The 20,496-nt window shown below is 34.8% G+C and overlaps 1 protein-coding gene across 1 annotated transcript in view; it reads left to right on the top strand.

Moving 5' to 3' along the window:
• Positions 1–3,585: 3,585 nt before the first annotated feature.
• The window catches only part of LOC123311131 (putative dipeptidase CPSG_01350), a 249,916-nt gene continuing 233,005 nt past the window's right edge, over positions 3,586–20,496 (top strand). The window contains exon 1 of the mRNA XM_044894921.1: positions 3,586–3,692. The gene's annotated coding sequence lies outside the window, so the exon portion shown is untranslated. The remainder of the gene's footprint in view (positions 3,693–20,496) is intronic.

The raw sequence follows: 20,496 nt of genomic DNA on the forward strand, positions 1-20,496 counted from the left end.
CCTTTAATTCCTCCTACTTATATTGATGCAAGGTGATTTTCCTTGAAGAATTAAACATTCTTGTAATTATCTGTTGATACCTTCGGGAGATACCCATTCCCAATCACTGCATTTCATCTTCGGGTTAATATTTTTAAAATCTGCAACTGATGTAACGTATTCCAACTTTAGCCAAAGAAGATAACGAACATTAACTCTCCTCAAGCTAGTGCATATTATGATGTTATACTGATCTCTTGTAGTTTCCATGCAAATAACTGGATTTGGTAGGCCTTCAATCAGTTTGTATAAACTTCAATTATGTTCGTCACATATTTTCCGAAGAGATTTGACATTGTGATAGAATACTTAATAACAGAAACTTTTACGTAGAACGGGCAACAAAGCGTTGATTTAAAACCCAAAAATGTTTTGACAAGCTTCATAACCCCACATTTTCGTACTATACAGAGTAAAATGTGTCAAATTTCCATGGGCAACCGACTGCTAGAATAAAAGTGAATGGAGCATAGCAGAATAAATAAACGAATCATGGATGAAAGAATTCAAAAACCAATAGATATGTGTATTACGTATATACATCACAACGCATTCGTAGCATTTGAACATAGAGATAGAGACTCCATATCTATGCATTTGATTAGGCTCATGTCAAAAAATAAGTTTATGTCATAATGTCATCTTGAGAAAAATATCAGTGTTATCGTCCAATGTCCGAAGCAGTTAAAAATTACAAAATATATTTAATTTTCGAATCTGTCAACAGCAGAGACGAACACTAATTATAGGTACTGAAGAAACGACCTACACGCGCCTTCAATATGAACGTTTTCATCAGCCTTCATCCCACGATGTTCCATCTGGATAATCCAGCCATCAAGGTCCTGCGAAGTTGTTCGAAAAATAAAAATTCAAGACAATGGCTGCACAATATTGCGAGTGGAGTTTGTAATTTGAATTTATCGGTCGTTTGGTTTTTACGATTGCGAGTGTGTTTTTCTGCTTTTTCGCCCAACAAATGGAAGGTTTTTCACAATAAAATTGTCGATAAGTCTGAATTACTGCCGAAGGATTAGAACAAATAAAACCGGACCAGCACGCTTGATAATGGGCGCAATCTGAGATGGAAAACATCCGGAAATTGCGTACCTATTCGAATTTCTAGAGCTTTACTGTTTTGAACTGGGGCAATTGAAAATAATTAAAAGATGGTACAATATTAGCTTTTACATACATGTTTCACTAATTTCAAACAAAGTCAACCAAAGGAATGTAGTAAATAATAATTTAACAGGAAACTGAAATTGATGTCAAATAATTTCTTTACTCCATTCACTTTAGTTTTAGCACTCTGTTAGCCATGGAAATTTGACACATTTCACTCTGTATAGTACGAAAATGTTGGGTTGTGACTCTTGTCAAAACATTGAGGTTTTAAATCAACGCTATGTTGCCCGTTCTACGTAAAAGTTTCTGTTATTATGTATTTTATCATAATGTCGAATCTCTTCGGAAAATATGTGACGAACATAATTGAAGTTTATACAAACTGATTGCCATACCAAATCCAGTTATTTGCATGGAAAATACAAGAGGTCAGTAAAATATCATAATATGCACTAGCTTGAGGAGAATTGATGTTCGTTATCTTCTATGGCTAAAGTTTGAATACGTTGTAGATTTCAAAAATATTAACCCGAAGATGAAATGCATATGATGCAGTGGTTGGGAATGGGTATGTCTCGAAGGAATTAACAGATAATTACAAGAATGTTAAATTCTTCAACAAAAATCATCTTGCATCAATATAAGTAAAAGGAATTAAAGAAAGTTTCAAGTCAAGATGAACTTCACCTTTGTACAATAATTTCACATGAATGAACAATTAACAGGACAACTGGCGCGTATTTGTGGCTGTTCATCTTAATACATTGATATAATAATAATAATAATTAGGTATTTATTGGTACCTTAAGACATTTACAATGTATAGGACAAGTCAAATGAAAAATAAATTTTTGGCAACTTATTCTACAATGACATTCATCGAAAATCCTGAAGTAAACTTTTTGCATTTATTCACTCAAATATAAAATTCTCAAATGCTACCACTTTTTGGGTCTCCCAATAGAAGGAAATTCTTTGTCATCCTCTTCATTCATAATCTTTCTGATTGTGGAAATATTCTGCTGAAATATAAGTCGTCTAGATTCAGATGAAACATTATATAAATTCTCTTACATTGAATATGTTCGCTACCGTCTGACGTATTGTGGATTTTAGAATATCAGGGTATAATTATTTGAATGAGCGGACCTGAATTCTAAATAACACTTCCTGAAACCCTGTCTCTTTTTTCAATCACTTTCGGCATTTTAGGAATAAAAATTTATATTAGTTGTGGCAAAGGCGTTATGACATTAACGACATTTCATGAGTGCCAACCTTACTCCGTTCTAGTTACAAAAACTTGAGAAAATAAATGTGAATGGAGTATATGCATATTCATTAGATGAATTTGTATTAACTGACGATTTGAATGAATTTGCAATTTGCTTCCATTTACGGGTACTATTTAGTTTGAATTGCTGGACTTTCCCCACTTATTGGCATGCATCATTTTAATTTCTAAAAGTATGCATAAAGCTGTATTAGGTATAGTTTTACTAAAGAAGTAAACAATGTAAGTACCAATTGGATATGTACTTTCTCTCTAGATGGATGGGATCACTGATTTAACTCGAATTATTTTGGAGACTATTGATTAGAAATGTATGCTGTTAAAGGCATTTCACATTGTGAAAATTCCAAAAGTGTTTGTGGAATTCACTTTCATATCTTGACAATATATCAGTCGAAATAATCAAACAAATCGACCACGCTCAAAACGATTAATGTTGATTGTTGTAGTTCAATTTATGGCAACCTGAAAATTTTAAATATCCGAATCTATCCGACTATTTCATCATTTTGTTGGTTCCCTCCACAAGATTTTCGAGGTTCATACTAAACATATTCTTATGGTCCACCAAATATTTGATCAAGATTTTTTCTGGCTCCCTCATCTGGAATTTTAACTGTTCATCGAAGCAATAAGTATGGACGACTGGAAATGGATTCGAGAATTTTTCCATATTTTCTATTATCGGACAAAGGGTTCAGGAAACTTCCACCCTTCTCATATTGATATGGGCTCTCCAGGTAACCGTATTTTCCGCCGATTGCATCTACATATTTATTCAAGTAAACGGTAGGAACGGGACACAAAAAATTCGGAAAGGTCCATAAAGATGAGGCTACGGCAATGTCACATTAAACAGGTCAGAGAGCCACGAAAATGGGGGCGCAAGCGCTTCTTTGGGGGTGCATGTGTGTTCAACCGGGCTTTCACTTGGTCCTGCCAGTCGGCAGCATCTTGCGGATGCTGCGGAAAGGTCGCTACGAGCAAGATTTTCCGGTGCGCCGCGGATTTTCCAGAGAGCGCGATTTTTGACCCGCGTTTTCCGTGTTCAGCGCGAGGTGTTCACGACAATTTTATCCATGTATTTTAGCCGATATTGATGACTGTTAGTGTATCGTATCATGTTATTCATAGCACTGTTTTAACTTTGTGTGATTCGTGAGTTTAGTGAAGTTTGAAAATTGTTGTAAATATGGAAAACTTTCTATTTATGGTGTGAAAAAACTTCTTGGTGAGTTCACTTTAGCAAATTTATTTAGCAAAAAGTTCGCGATTCATTCGATTACAATTTGGGATGACGTCGAAGATTTTTTAGCGAGATTTCTGTTTTGTTTCGAACCACATCTTGAACGTGATGAAATATGTATTTTTTAAATATGCCATTTATTTCATCAATTTTTCATCTGAAATTTTATTATTGAATCAAATGTGTATTCCCTAAGTGCGAATTCATGGAAAAGAATTACTGAATTCACCAACTGAGTTAATTACAATTTTTTCAATTAACTCTTGGATTGCCAATTGTATTAGCAGTCACTTATGTCTATTTCAGCATATTACTCTGATGCAAATAATAGTAAAATACTGCTAAGCTTATGCCGAACATTGAAGGTGAATTTTCAACTTGTACATATATTTCATACATATATTTCTGGATATCAGAAGAAACACTTTTTTTACTATTTTTTTCGATTCAGCCTGGATGAAATGATAAAGCCATTTTAGGTTTTCATAGTGAGCTATGTCACCTCCGGAAAAACAAAATTCTGTGGATTTTGTGAGCAGAGTTGCATTCAGCCAAAGTACCCAATTTTTCGAATATCAGAAATATTTCTGATATTGAATATCAACTTATGATGATTTATACGAGAGATACTACTTTTATTTTTCAAAATTTTTACAAAAAATTTTTCGTTCTTTATCCTAACGTTTATACTAGAATTTTCCGGTTAATTATGCACAAAAACGAAAAGAAAATACCTTTTTTTGGTATAAAGTTTGCTTTCGTGATAGTTATAGTATTAATACTCATTCTTCATTTTTTTTTTAAATGTTCAAAAACCGCGCGATGAGAGTGGGGTGTGTACCCTTACAAAGTGTCACTAGTGGGCTCTCGAGTCATAAACAACGATAAGGTGTTGTTTACAAGCCCAGACAAACTTCAAATGTCGTCAAGAAAGTGTAAATACGATGCTGATGCATTTTGTTTTATATGTGGTCAATTTATTATAATTCGTGACGTGAAATACGAATCAAAAACATTTCACGTTCTCTCTGAAGCCTATGAAGCATATTTTGACTTTCCTGTTTGGAATCAAGACAAACCATGGGCTCTACATGTTGCTTGTAGTTATTGTAAATGATATCGTTGAATCAGTCTCCTAAACACAGAAGCAAACTTTTTCATGCCATATTTTTTTTTTTCGTCTAATTAGCATCTAAACTATCGAAATTTTATGCTTTGCAGTCAAAGTCAAATTTGGTGTTGACCCGTGTATTTATTAATGAGCGTTCAACTTACTTTTAAGTGTTGAGTTTTTTGAATATTTGGTATTATTATGGTATGTAATGATCCTAATGAAGGAAATGGAAGATATGGGTAGACTTTTGTGTTCGACCAAGGTTCATTCAATGAAGAACTATATTCCGAAAATCATTTCATTCGATGAAATCGTTTGTGAAATTAAATTTTTTTATAAATTTTCAACACCCAGTTTTTTCTTTCAACCGATCCAAATTGGAGAAAATGGTAAAGGGAAAAAGAGCTTCTTCTGAACTCAGGAATCTTCTTTTAGAATATATGTACAAGTCAAAGATTCCTCTGTATAAATAGTTAGTATATTCTTGAAGAAATTGAGTTTATTGATAATTTGTCATTGTAATTTTTAACATGTCAACAAAGGTATGAGTGGTTACAGGCTTGAAATGCTGACGTATGCAGAATTCTTTCTGAGCGAATTCTCGTGGAATCTAAGATTTTGTGAAACAACGAATTTAACAAGAAATATGCCACTTCATGTTCAAATGAATAAATGAATTATCACCTTATAAGCCTGACTAGGATAATTAATCTTTGAATAATATTATTTCATTTGTACATTTGTTAAATTCAAGAGTGCATCCTATCATTCGTTTTGATATTCTATCATCAAAATATTTTTATAATGGCCTTCCGCTTACAGATATCAAAGTTTATTACTATTACACAGTGTGCCAAAAAAGTAACTCATCAAGCCCATAATTCTTGTACGTACGAAGAATTACAGGAAAATCAGATTTTTTCAATTTGATATTTTTCACCCCTTACTTCCTGCCCCCAACCTTCTTTTTCAAATGCGAATATATATATGGAGTATTATATTATTATATACTAAGACTTAACGTATATTGCAAGAGATACTTATTTTTGCTGCATGTTCACTAAACACCCATTAGATGTCCAACAGAATTAATCAGGAACGAAGCATTCGCCTAATTCTCTGGACGAAATGCGAATTTAATCATTAAAATTTCAACCCTCTCATATATTCTGTTGTTATTCCACACCCAATTCTCCAACCATTCACAGTATTTACACAATTCCTTTCGCGTTCCTCGAGATCCCGCTTCGCTTTCATTCCATCCACTAAATAATATGAAAAGTGCTTTAGGGATTGGCTCACGAGCAAGCAAAACTGCATCCATCTTCATGGAAAATATTCTGAAGAGCCCTAGAAAATACGTGTATTCTTCTTTTTCGGAAATGTGAAAAATGTATTATTGCTGGAAGGTTATCATAAGATTTATGTACTCAACTGCTTAGCTGAAGAGTAGATGGAAATTATGAAGGAAATGAACAAAACATACACATAATTTTTATTAACACTGGAGTAATTTCTTCTATGGAATCGTGATATTCAGCCTGTGAGTTAGGAAGTAAAATCAAAAGGTTTATATTCGATTTTATGTGTACAGCAAATGAATAAATCCAGCAATTTCTTTCCTTTGAGGATGCAGCAAGTTTCTCAGTGTCTTCTTTATAGTTCGCTCAAAATGCTATAGATATTATCACGTTCGATGCTTTGTTCAGTTAGGCACAGGAAATAATACCAATTGAACTTCTGTCCAGTAAAGATACTTTTTCCATAGAATTGAAAAATTGTAAAGCATGCATCCAGCTGATGTTTATCCATTGGAGTTATGATTTGTTGTAGATAGTTCAAGATAAGAATGAAATAGCAGACGTTTTTCGTCGAACTAGGCGACAAAAGATTTCTCTTTCCCAGGGCATTTCTCCAAACATTTTGTTGGAAAAATCTGTCATTACCACTTGATATAGATTGAATATTGCATAAGTTGGCAGCGTTGTAGTAGATGAACATTTCTGACAAGTTTGCAGGATGGATTAAGCACAAACGTTCATTAGAAATAATTGCAAACGAAGTAGTCGGCAAACTTTCTGAATGAAGCGTTTTAACCCCCCAAAATTTTCTGTTGTTTCACACCCAATTTTCAAACCATTCACAAGGTACAGTCCCGCTTCGTATCCTCCACTACGTTCCATAAATCCCCCATTCCAGCGGTGCAAGCAACCTTGGAATCCCTTACATAAATCTGCGACAGTCGTTCTGAAAGTTGTTGATTCCACGGCGTAAGTAATTATTCATAGGACCCTGAATTTGTGTCCTGATTTCGCCCGTTAATTCTACAAACTCATGAATTCGCAATTAACAAACCAAAGAAATTTTCACAAAGTTGGGACAATGCAGACATTGTGCCCTCGACAAATGATTCGTTCGTTGGACTGTCGGCGGGAGGCTTTAATGAAGTCGCAGAATTGTCGAGAAGTTTCTAACAAATATAGTATAGGTTGTGCTCGGAATTGCTAATCCCGTATTCTGAAACTATCGGAGTTTTATGCAGTCGATATTCTGGTGTTATTTTCTTCGTTGGAAGGATACGTTCTTTCTGTTGTCCTATTAGTGGAAATAACTAAATCATCGCTGTCTGTACTCGTTTACACCATATCAACATGGAAAATACTGGAACAAATTCACTACTTTAAAGCCGTTTATGACTACTAAGTTGGAATGCAACCAACTGGATTTATTTTTCTTGTCGGAGATGCAAATTTTGCGCGCAATGTGTATTTAGAATCTATGAACAAGATAATACAAAATTTCTTCAAATATCGAAAGCATTCTGGTTCAGTGGCTGTTCCAGGAGTGATTTGGGAGATGGGAGGGGGCATAATTTTATATTTGAAATACTGTGAGAGGTTTGTTGATATAAAATAGGTATATCTTTATGATTGTAATATAATTATCAACCCTTTTTTATCTGTAGGTACAGGGTGGGCAAAATTGATGATACCTGAACTACAACTTTTTAACCCAACGAGATAGAGAAAAATGAATGTAGCATTCATGTCATCTTTTTTCGAGGAACTTATAATGCCATCAACTGCATCCCTCTATCTTCTTTTGTTTTGGAGTTATAGGCCAACATTTAAATTTGGGCGATTTCAACTTTAGTCATTTTCTCCGTTTCTGTTTATGCTAGGATGTTGGAATGAAGACACAGTACAGACATTTTTCTGATAGCAATCCAGTGACGTACTATTATTTTTTCCTACAGGTTTATTTGTTGAGCTATAACATAAAGTTGTATTTTTTCGCATGAAAACAGTAGTTCAAAATGGCTTAGAAAGAATCGCCATTTTTTTACCGTTTCAGAAATATATTATACATAACCCCCAGTCCCTCTAAGTCATTTTAAACTACTGTTTTCATAAGAAAAAATACATCTTTATAAATGAAAAGGTTGTCGGGAATGTGGACCTTTATTTGGTGCCAATTTAAAAAAGGTTGCCAACGTTTCGAGGACTTTTCTCCTCTTTTTCAAGGCTGTGAAAAGAAGAAGCAAGTTCAAGGCATACATTATACAAGGAAGCTACTTTCATAACCAATATTTTGTTCTTTTTAAAAACTGTTTAGAACTAAAATCATCTATCTACATTCTTCACAATGTACACGCAGGCCGGAGCCATAAACCTAACCTAACACAGTCATAAACATAAACTTATGGTGCAGTGGACTGTACCACTGAACTCTGTCAAACACATTAACACTGATTAACATAACAGAATAAAACATGGGGCAAATTACTGTCAAACCCTTACATTGAGAACTATAAAATTTGATCATTAAATGTGGAATTTATGATCTTATCTTTAAAATTAAGTTATGTCATATCTAACAAAAAATCGTAGACTAAGCTAAGTTTCTTGACATAATCTCTAAAGTTTACTGAGTTATTTGATTTTATATGTAACATTTCACTAATATTCCGTTTGTCTGTGAACTTTTCTTTGTCGAGAATAATGTTATTGTTAAAGTCGAAGTGATGTTTTTCTTTAACTTGAGACGAGTGAAAATCTTTTTTGTCGTACTTAAATTATAAAAAGCAGGACAATTGTATTCTCTGAAAATTTTTTGTACCTTATAAGAAAGGCTCGGTATAAACCTCCACATTTCCGACAACCTTTTCATTTATTTATATCATGGATGAAAATCTTGAATCAAATACATCTTTATGTTATAGCTCAGCAAATATACCTGTTGGAGAGAATCATAGTACGCCACTGGATTGCTATCAAAAAAGTGTCTGTATAATGTTTGCATTTCAACATCCTATCTAAAACAGAAACGGAGATAATGACCAAAGTTGAAATTTTAATTTTGACCTATAACTCGAAAACAGAAGAAGATAGAGTAATACAGTTGATGGCATTATTAGTTTCTCAAAAAAAGACGACCGTAATGTGCCATGCATTTTTCTCTATCTCGTTGGGTTGAAAAAGTTGTAATTCAGGTATCACCAATTTTGCCCACCCTGTGCATTAAGATAGATATGCTAACAAAATAGCACATAAATATATTTTATGGAAACCTGTATTCCCGTAATTTTGTCCAAAAAACATAACAAGAAATGGCCTGTCGAGTAATGAAGTTATCACTATTCAAAACCCCAATTCACAGTTTTCCACGAAACTCTTGATTTGCATAAATTGAATACGTATAAAAACCAGAATTCATTTAAAACCATCGCGGGCGAACTGAATCAACAAATGAAATTGAAGCTCTGGATAAACCCCGAGCCCTTCGTGCTCTAAGGTCACCATGAGAGCCGATTAAGCTCATCCAATTCGGCTAATTCGAATGTCAATAGAAGGTAAAACGGGAAAATATTCATGCGAGGTAGGAGACAAATTTGAATTCAGCCCGTGTGAGCCGCGACAACACACTGCAAATCAGCAGAAAATCTAATTTTCATCGTTCAATTTTCATTATAGATGTGGGATTTGGTGGGTTCGGAGGGGTAACGTAACTAGTGAATAGACGTTGTTCTTGTGATGGCAGACACGTTGGGGATCCCAGATCGGCAGGAGAATGACAATAAAGTGGAATATGCTCGAATCCAATGGATTTTTCGAGCCCTCTTCACTTTCTATTGAATTTGGGACCAGCAAAACATTTGTGACTAACATTCTCTGCAATAATTTAACTTTCAAGATGCACACGAGCCTAAAAGTTTCCAAGAGTCAGAAGGACTACTCTCACAATAAAATATAGGATTTGTGCCTCAAATTTTGGACGACTTCACTATGATTCCAATACAAGAGAATGGACCTACAACTCAGCTTTTTGTGAAACAGCAAAAATTTCATAGTGACTCCTTAGTTTCTATAAAACAACGTTACCCTTAAAATCTTTCAAGAGCGAAAAATTCAATAAAAATGACGTAATTCGTTCTGTGGTCATGACAAAATTCTCAGCTCTATATTTTCTCCCTGAAATTCGCCAGACAAATTGATAGGAACAGTATAAAATGAAAAACCCAGCCACCCTACTCAGCGATATGAAAGGTTACATTTTCATCTCTCACATCCACACTCATGAAAATCGTTTGTTGGACGTGTCAGACCTATTGAGAACGACGAATTCACAACGAAATTAAATAATATCATTCTCGACCTAAAACAGGAGCGAATTTAATATCCTAAAGTCAAAGTGGAACGAACAAAAACGTGAACAAGACATGCTGACAACGCATGGCAGAGGAATAACGCTTTGGGCAAATATTTAATGAGCATACTGTTACCAAAGTCATGTGGGTGCTGGATTAGGACGTCTAGTCGAATATTAGTATTGAAGGATGTTTTCCATTTGATTTTTCCGATGAATTTCTGAGCTGGCAATAAGGGTGGATTTTCGAGGAAGGGAGTTCATGAATTTGGGATCAACGCTATAAGTAGGAAAGTGCGGAAGTTCCTTGACCTTTCAAGACGTAAAGGATAACCGTTTGCATTTCCGATAAATATTTTTTATTTTAAGCATTTCCTTCTATATATTTATATACTCATTCATTGAAAGGGGCGGAAATCTCTATTGAACATGTCATGAGAGCCAATTTGATACAAGTGTAATCTTAAAACTAGGCAAGGGTATATGTTGTAAATCATTCTAACATCGCAGTTGATTTTGAACTATTCTGTGCTGAACCTTAATAATGGCAGTAAGCAACCGTTTCATTGAAAAAAATTCAGATTCTGAAAAAAAGTATATTTGATACCATTTCTATGATGGTTTAAGGATTTAATCTTCGTTCAGGGAACGATGGATAAGGCGTTTCGAACAAAATTCCGCAGAATTCCAATTCTGTTGCTCACAAAGATGTTATAATCATTAATAATGACCCTTTATAAATTGACTTCTCTATGATATTTCTGAGTAGTCAGGAAAGACCCTGGAAAAAGGTCAGATCAGTTGAATCCTTTGCCATTATTGTCCAAATGAACAATCTTTAGCTAACTAACTAATATTAACACTTACAGGCCAAACTCGAGTTTTAGTTCACTTTCGAATTAAACATGATTCTACAAGTCTCATTGCCTCATTTACTATTGAGGAATTAAATCATTGTTGATGTGACAATTTTGAGTGGTACCACGTATTGAAGCTTAGGGGGAAGTAATACTTCAAGAATCTCCATTCAAAAACGGCATTCACTAGTTCTTAATTTACGCTTTCAATTTCTTACGTGAAGCCTTGATTCTTTTTTGAATTGATGTTAAAGGACGTCTTGATGTCACCCCGTCTCTTTTTTTCAATTTAGTTGTTTTTTTATGAGACAAAAAACTTGAACTTTTGTGTCAATAAAACTTGTTTTCACAATCATTTTTCTACGGTTGTTCAACATATTCCGATAAAAATAACGACGGGGTGACATCGGCGATCCAATTCTTTATATATTGCAAAGATTTTCATAGCGATATATGCGAAAATTAAGCTGAAATTCAGGAATAACTGAAAATTATTTCAATATTGCTAATATTACCTCTCACGTGGTAATTTATTCTTTTCAACTGACTCAGTACATAATTCAGGCTATTGCTCAAAGATTTGACACGTTTTCGTATTTGGAGTAGCATCCGTAAAGCAACCAATGTCGATCGTCTTGATCTCGAATCGTATGTACTACTTCGCCTTAATGTAGGTTCTCTCTAAAAATCTAAAAAAAATTTTGAAATTCGAAATACAAAGTGATGTTTCCACCCTGAAGAATTTAGATGAGGATTCATGAGTCCGGCCCTGAAATATTGAAATAAGGGATATCTCTACGACTCGATCTTACCATGTGTAAATACCCTCCCAAATTTCAATAAATTCCGTCTGTAAGTTTGGCTTTTATTATCGTCTCAGTATTTCCATGAATTTCGAAAATCACCTTGTAGCTTTCTGGGAGAAGCCTGAACTTAATTTTTTAAAGTCAATCCGTAATCAGCTAGTCCTATTCTATTTCTGATAAGAGTATGTAAAGTTAGTCCCGGGACACCCTGTATAACTGAAGTTTCATATGTTCCTATTCAGAACATGCTAAGCCGAATCAAGTGATAATGTAAACACAGTTAAGCAAATAGCGAGAAACGTTCTCACTTTCATTATTTATCAAAGGAACTTCGGAGCAAATTTATTTATACCTCTATCCCATATTCCTGATTTGAGTTAAGACAAACTTAAACTCAGCAAGCAGGTAGTGAACTGAATTGAAGTTTCCAAGAACAACAAGGACCTTCACTTCAGCTCGTAATGCATCTTAGCGAAGTTCATATTATTATTACGCGAACTTACTCCTTAGGAGTAATAACGCTAGTTCTAAAAGTTGCCTTCATCGATCAAAGATGTGAGCTGGTGGGAGGATGAAAGGTGATACACTAATGACGAAGAAAATCTGGAAATTGGGAGAATGCTGAAAAAGTCCAGAAACCCTGATAAAAAATTATCTGATTCGCGCTAGATTCATTAGAGGTAATCACATATTTTTATCTGGAAGATATTACAACTAATAGCACCGGAATTGTATGCTTGTATTGTATGGTTTCTTGAAATATTCACGTTTTTTATTCTACGGATTTTCTCCCGTTTCTTATTTTCCTGAAATATTTATTGCGAAGGATATCTGGAATTCGAAACTTCGAAATTCATTCCCAAATCCAAATAACAAACTTTCTACCCGGAAGCTCGAATCGTCAAAAATCAAACATTCAATTATAAATTCGATTCCTTCATGGTGCTGAACAAATCTCATCAATAAAACTTCGACGAGGGAATCTCCTGAATATCAATCGACGTCAGAATGAAAACCAACGAATTTCAATTTACAAACCAAGATTGAGTGCCCGCCCCGGTCAAAAACAGAAAAGTGTACGTTGCCCAGGGATTGGAAATTGGAAAAAGGGGCCGACAGGAAAATATTGCCTCGGCCCGACAAAGGTTCCATTGTTTCTTGGCATGATGGACGGTGTCAACGGGCACGGTGTTCGTTTATGCCCAGGGAGGTATTTCGGAAAAGTAAATGGAAAAAGTTTTCTGTTCTATGCCTGGTCTCACAAAGCTTGATCGGGGAATCAGCGCTTGACGGATCCATATAGATTTGTTTTCGATTTTTAAGTACCTAATAGTCATTAGTAGTCAGAATTTAATTCGTTTATCAACTTATAATTTGTTTACATTAGGTAAGCCCAGCAAAAACGTTCAAATACAGGGTGACCACTGGGCTAATCTCATTTTAGAATGAGTAGTACGATAGTTGGGGAGCCCACTATGCTAAATCGGGATTTACACGAGAGTCGTGGAGACCTAGTAGATTTCGAAGATTAGACGGTAGAAAGAAAAAAGGTTTTATGTTGTAAGCACTTTGAGCGGTGGGAAAAGCGTCAGCGGTTTTCGAAGTTGTAAAAGAAATCGTCTGGTCAGCAATTTTTCTCATGTCCAAATTGATGTGAACTATATGATGAAAGCATTTGTATGAAACATTCAGTGCTTCAGATATCCGTTTTAGCCCAATTCGACGGTCTGATAAAATATAGTTCTACCCTTAGATATCCAAAAAATCAATCATGATTACTCCATGGCAATCCAAAAAACTGAAGCAAGAACTTTTCCAGCAGAATTTTGGACACGAAACTTCTTAGGTCTTGGAGAACCAGAGTGTTGCCATTCTATCGATTGTTGCTTTGTTTCTGGATCGTTGAAATATACCCAAGTCTCATCCATAGTAACAATTCGGTTTAAGAAGTCTACATCGTTTTCAAATCGAGCACAGATCGAACGCGATGCTGCTACCTTTGCACGCTTTTGGTCAACATTCAAACATTTGGGGATTCATTTGGCAGCAATTTTTCTCATGTCCAAATTGACGTGGACTATATGATGAACGCGTTCGTATGAAATATTCAGTGCTTTAGATATCCGTTTTAGCCCAATTCGACGTTCTGATAAAATCATGTCATGAACTGCATCGATATTTTCGAGGACTGACACAGAAACTGGCCTTCCCGATCGGTCATCATCTTCAATGGAAAATTTACCTGTTTTGAAACTTGCAGTCCAATTTTTCACGGTCGCACACGAAGGAAATTGATCACCAAGGGTATTAAGCATATCTTCGTAAATCTGCTCCTCTTAACTCATTTAAAGACAGGTACTTGATGATGGCTCGATACTCCAATTTTTGGATTTTCACAATTTCGGTGGACATCTTCTTTCTTTTAATTTATTGTGTAACTCTGGTTTACCTTTTTGACCTAAAAACTTCACACCGACACTTAATTGTCGGTTAACTAATATTAAAGTTATTGTTCGTTGCTATAGTAAAGCAATATTTTTTATGCAAGGAACTGGTCTAGGATCACTAGATATCAATACATCCTCGTACAGAATCCCAGTCTAATGTACATTCATCGCCATATATCTCAAAACCGTTTGGACGCAGAAGAAATTACTCTGAACGAAATTTGTAGAAAATAATATGCTCTACAACTTTTATAATGACTGCAAAAATGATTTTAAGCCCAGAAGAAGACTTATTTTTATGAGCTTTATGGACAATTTTTATTGTTCGACTTGTGGAAACTGTCAGATGATATTTTTTCCGTTATTCTTGAATTGTCAGCTTAAAAACAAGAAAAAAAAATTCACCGTGCTCGAGAATGTACAGGGTGGGCAGATTTCGATGTTTTAGCACTACAGCTTTTAAACCAAAGAAGATAGACAAAATCTGATCTCGTTCTCTTTTGCTGAGAAATTTACAATAGTAGTAGTGATTTTTGCAAAAATTGGAAAAATGCCTATATCGAAATAAATTTCTGCTAATACTGATGATAGAGCTCTGAAATTGAAACATTATACAGGCACTTTTTTACGTATCCAGTGGAGTGCTCGTCTTTTTAGCAGGATTTTCAATTACGAAGCTATGACCCAAAGTTATGTTTTTTTTAATGGGAACATTAGATTTCTGTGCAATTTTTTGAAAGCTTAATTTTTACTGATTTCTAAAATATATAACATCATATGGTTTGTATCAATATAAATAATAGAAAATGGTCAAAAACACTTTTTCTCAATAGTTCTATGGTTTCAACTTTTGACGAGCACAGAAAAATAGAGTTTCCTATAACAAAAGCAGTCTCCTTCTGGCAATGTCATTCTTTCTATGCTTTTTACCAATTTTCACAAAATTTGAATCAAGATATATTTCATAAATTTCCATAATAATGAAAGGACTTATAGAAGGAGACAGTGGTAATCATACGATTATATATTTCTCTATGCTCATTAAACATTGAAACCATAGAAATATTGAGTAAAAAGGTTTTTGACCTTTTTCTATTATTTATATTGATACAAACCATATGATGTTATATATTTTTTAAATCAGTAAAAATTGAGCTTTCAAAAAATTGCACAGAGAACTAGTGTTCCCATTTAAAAAAACATAACTTTGGGTCATAACTTCGTAATTAAAAATCCTGCTACAAAAATGAGCACGCCACTGGATTTTACGTAAAAAAGTGTCTGTATAATGTTTCAATTTCAGAGCTCTATCATCAGTATTAGCGGAGATATAAATTTATTTCGATATCGCCATTTTTCCAATTTTTGCTTATAACTCGAAAACAAAAGAAGGTGGCCAAAAATCACTACTACTATTGTTATTTTCTCAGAAAAAGAGAACGAGAATGGAGAATCAGATTTTGTGTATATCCTCTGGTTTAAAAAGTGTAGTGCTAAAACATCGAAATTTGCCCACCCTGTACAGCAGACATTTTTTGGCGGCTTCCCACCCATTTTCATCACGCTGAAATTGTGAGATTAAGAGAATATATATACTTTTCGCTCGAGTATGTACAATGATCGTTTTTTTTTCTATTCTGAAATTTCCGCTTTTTACAGGTCTAATTTTTGGTAGAGTACTCTATAGGATCCAAGGTATCTCCCCCTATATTAATCTGACACGCTTGTATGAATCCCGAATTTTTCTCTTGGGCTCCCAAACTACAACTTTTCGATCATTGACCTGTGACGTTCTTGATGAGTTGAAATCAATTTTTTTCAATTCCAATCCCCATTCAGCTGTGAAAGCCGGACCTGGATGTTCGAAAAGTGATCCATAATGAAAGTTCTGAAGGGGTGAAAACCTTAATGAACAGTTTTTCGTTCGGTCACACCAGCGCCTGTCGGATTTGAATCGGCAACATTCTTCATCTAATAAAATGAATTGTATCAACTTTTTCCCTTTTTTCACCGTCACAGAAACGGAAAAAGCAGCCGGTGATGGATCGATGCGAAGAATGATTTCCACCTGATTGAAAACAGAAAGTTTTCAATTTCCATTCTCGTTATCATTCTATCCGTTTCATTCTCTATTTTTCCTCACATCCACGTTACAATCCGGGGGGGCTAGCAGAATAGATCATCACGGAGTTTCAGGTGCGGAAAGGGAAGAAAAAGTTCGAAACGTATCGCGAAATTGCTTGTTGGAGTGCTGAAAATATGGGCATTTGGTATTTTCTGATCGCTTATTCCTGATAGTGTAAATTCAGGTTCTCAGAGTAGTTCGAATGATAGGAAATTCATTTAATTGTTTCTCATTTGTAAACGTCAGTTTCCAAAAACCCAATATTAATCAAGAAAGTTTAACTTGTAAAACTGACAGTTAACTTGCAAAATTTTTACAAGTTAGTAGTATTATTTACATTAGAAAATTTTGTTTTATCGTCATATATGTTGAAAATCATGGTACAATTGTTATTTCCAGTAACACAGATTTTTGATGATAAAAGAGTTGATACTGAGGATGATGAACCATCTGTTGACTCAGAAACTGCTGAACTCGAGGACTGCAGAACATTTGTACTCTCCTTGCTACCAAATAATTTGCTAGACATTTCGATTTTTTTGTTGACCGAATCATCGACATAACTCATCGCAATTTCGGTGCTCTTCCACCCTCCTGCACGCTTTAGTGCTAAAATATCTCCACCCCAATCCGCAACCATAGTGGCTCCAGTTCTGCGAAAAGAGTGGCCGGTGTATAACTCTGGGTCTTTTGAACCTAAATATTTCGCTATTTGCTTTGGGACACCACCAATAGTGTGCTGGCCAGCATTAAGGGAAATGCACTTTCTATGTCGGTATGTCAAAAAAAAATCTTAGACTTTCTGTTCCAGGAGGCCGAAGATTTACATATTTTCTGTATAACATGCAGGGCTTGAAGCTGCAGCCATCATCGGTTATGGTGAATCTTCTTGTTGTTAAATTTTTTGTTTGCCGCAATGTCACAATAACGTATTTTTCCCTATCTTCTACATCATTCATGTTTAAGGAGAGAATTTCGTCACATCGACAACATCCAAAAATCCCAAATATTGTTACAATTTTCGCCAGCAACCACTGGTCATCAGGAGCATGTAAAAGAAATTGTTCAGCCCCTTCTTAACTCAATACCTTGGCCTTTTTTGGCCTAAAACGCTCATTTTTTCGTTTCAGAAACGCTATTACCTTTTGAAATCTGCAAATGACAACTAAACGTCATTTTCGCTTTCGCCAAAACAAATGTAAAGAAAAATAAACAGACATGTTCATGGCAACACTTCCATAGCTTACGACATTAGCGACAAATTATTGAGATTTTTTTGGAATTTATCTGACCTTTTTACAAATGAGAAACAAATAAAATATAAAACAATACACGCAAGGTGAAGGGTTTTACTGGCGCAAGGAGGTAACTGACTCGCCTGCGGCTCTTCAGTTATATCCTCCATTCGCCAGTAAAAACCCTCTTACCTTGCTAGTAATGTTATATACTATTTATTATTACAATCGAAAGTAGGGAATTAAGCAATGAATGGACTGGAATGGCAGAACCTACGTTCAGAGTATACCATAGAGAGCTTGTCGACGCAGATGTCAACCATCTGAATTTTTTCGTAATGGCTGTTCTGAGGTACTTTGTGGTAATATGATCGTAATCATAGGCAAAATTCTCAATATATCATAAAAGATGCGATTGAGGCAGTGTTAACCTCTGAAGAACTCACAACAACTCATGTTATTTTTGATGGAATGTTAAATGCTAACTCCAAACGCAGGACATCCCAGAAAGTTACAGTTACCTAACCCTTGTAACCTTGGGTTTCTGGTCATTTGAAAATCAGCTAATGGAGAGGAAAGGAACACAAACTCTTATCATTGGCCCAGACCTTTTTGATTCACCTGGATCAGAGAGCTCTTCTACGGACAATTCGTTGACAATATCCGTTTAAAATTTATAGTGATGTTCTTTGGTCATTCAGAATACCTCTAGACTAATCCAATTTCTATTTCGTTTACACGAACTACTCCAAAAATTATTCATTATCGGATACAAAGTAATCTACTGAAAAGCGATATCTCATTTTAAATGTGATATCTATAGAGTTTTGAATAGGAGTTAAATGACTCTCTCTTAGATTTGGAAAGGACTTTGTGCCACATGTAATGCTGAAGACCTTGGAGTAGGAGTGGAAAGGACAACAAGTCCACAAGGAATATCTTATTGGCTTATACGTAAGATCCAACGAAATGTGAGAAACATGCTGGCGTTGATGAGAAATTGCCCATTGACTGGATAATATAAGTAAACGTACTCTGACCTATATTTTTTTGCAACAATTTTCTATTCAAAATATGTAACAGTAATCAATTGGATAGTAATGCTGACAGCAGAATTTGATACAAGCAAAAATACTTATAAATAATAGTTGGAGAGGTTTTGTGGCAAATATTTTTTAGTTGAAAAATGTAGAACTTCAAAGGTCGGATAGTCAGAATCCAAAATCAATTGTATTGATAGAGCTACATGTAAAACTGGTATTTTACCTCGTGTGAGCATTTCGAGTAGATTAAGTCCAACAAATAAACTAATATAGATACGTTAAAAAAAATATTATTCTGCTGTATATGTATTTCTTTTTTTTTTTCACTAATATTCTGCTACATTTTACATGATTTGTGAAAACTTGGATATACATTTAATTGCAAATCCATGTATTTAAACATCATAATTCGTATGCCTCATTAATCTAAAAACTCCCCATAACCTCAAAAACCTCAAATTCACTAACATTGATGCACTCTTCAATAGAAAATCACAATAAGACGGATAACTTCCTTTATTGGATGATTACTCTCATCCTATTCCAAGATTTATGTTCATCTCTCCTATACACCAAAAACCACTTAGAAACACAAATTGACTCGAATAATGACGTTGATGTATGTGATATTCTGGGGTGTTGATTTATTCGTATTTTTCTAGGTGAGAGTGTTCTTGGCTGGATACTTCACATGATTTATGTATCTGCATAAATTGTGGCTGAAATGGGGTTTTACTGAAGAGTTTCTGTTGTTCGAAAAGCGTGATGTAACTCTTTACTGCCGTTTTATTATAAATAGAATTTCTTGATATTGCCAATGCTCGAAAAACAATTTTTTATGTAATAAATTTTTCTTATGAATTGTCTCTAGGAAATGACGGTAGTTTCAAGGCAAATGTCTGAATCAAAGATAGGAACCGAAGCGACTAAATACAGTGACTCTAACGAGACAGTGGCGACAATTGTGGTCTCGCTTTTCATTGTTTTAGCAAGAATATGGCGGATCTGGTCACGTAACGTGACGTGAGCCAATCCGCATTCCGAATTAGAGATCATAGCATTGAAATCTGTGCTTCTAAGCCGCCATATTCTTGCTAAATTTCCAATTGTCGCCACTGTGTTTGATAGAGTCACTGTACGACTAAAGTGATGTGAGCTCCATCTGTGTTTCAAATGTGATTTTAAGGCCTTAAGACTGGTTGAAATATTAATTCGAGGGACATATGAAATTTTGTGAGATTTCAGATGGCCATTTTGAATGTTTCGATTATCGTATCGCCTTTTCTTTTCAAACTCGTTCTAGTTGCTGATTATTGAAATTTGTGTCTAATATCTTGGTGAAAACCTCAAAATATCGTTCGAAAATTATTGTATGGTGAAGAACTGTGGATCAAATAAAACTAATCTATCTAAAACTATCTCACTGAGGAAAATGGGAATGTTAGTATTAAAACTGGTAACATGTGACTCGGTCATTCATTGATTTTTATTTTCAGTGCTACGAAGTGGATAAAAT

This window comes from Coccinella septempunctata, chromosome 4 (assembly GCF_907165205.1).
Source record: "Coccinella septempunctata chromosome 4, icCocSept1.1, whole genome shotgun sequence".
Classification (NCBI taxonomy): Eukaryota; Metazoa; Arthropoda; class Insecta; order Coleoptera; family Coccinellidae; genus Coccinella; species Coccinella septempunctata.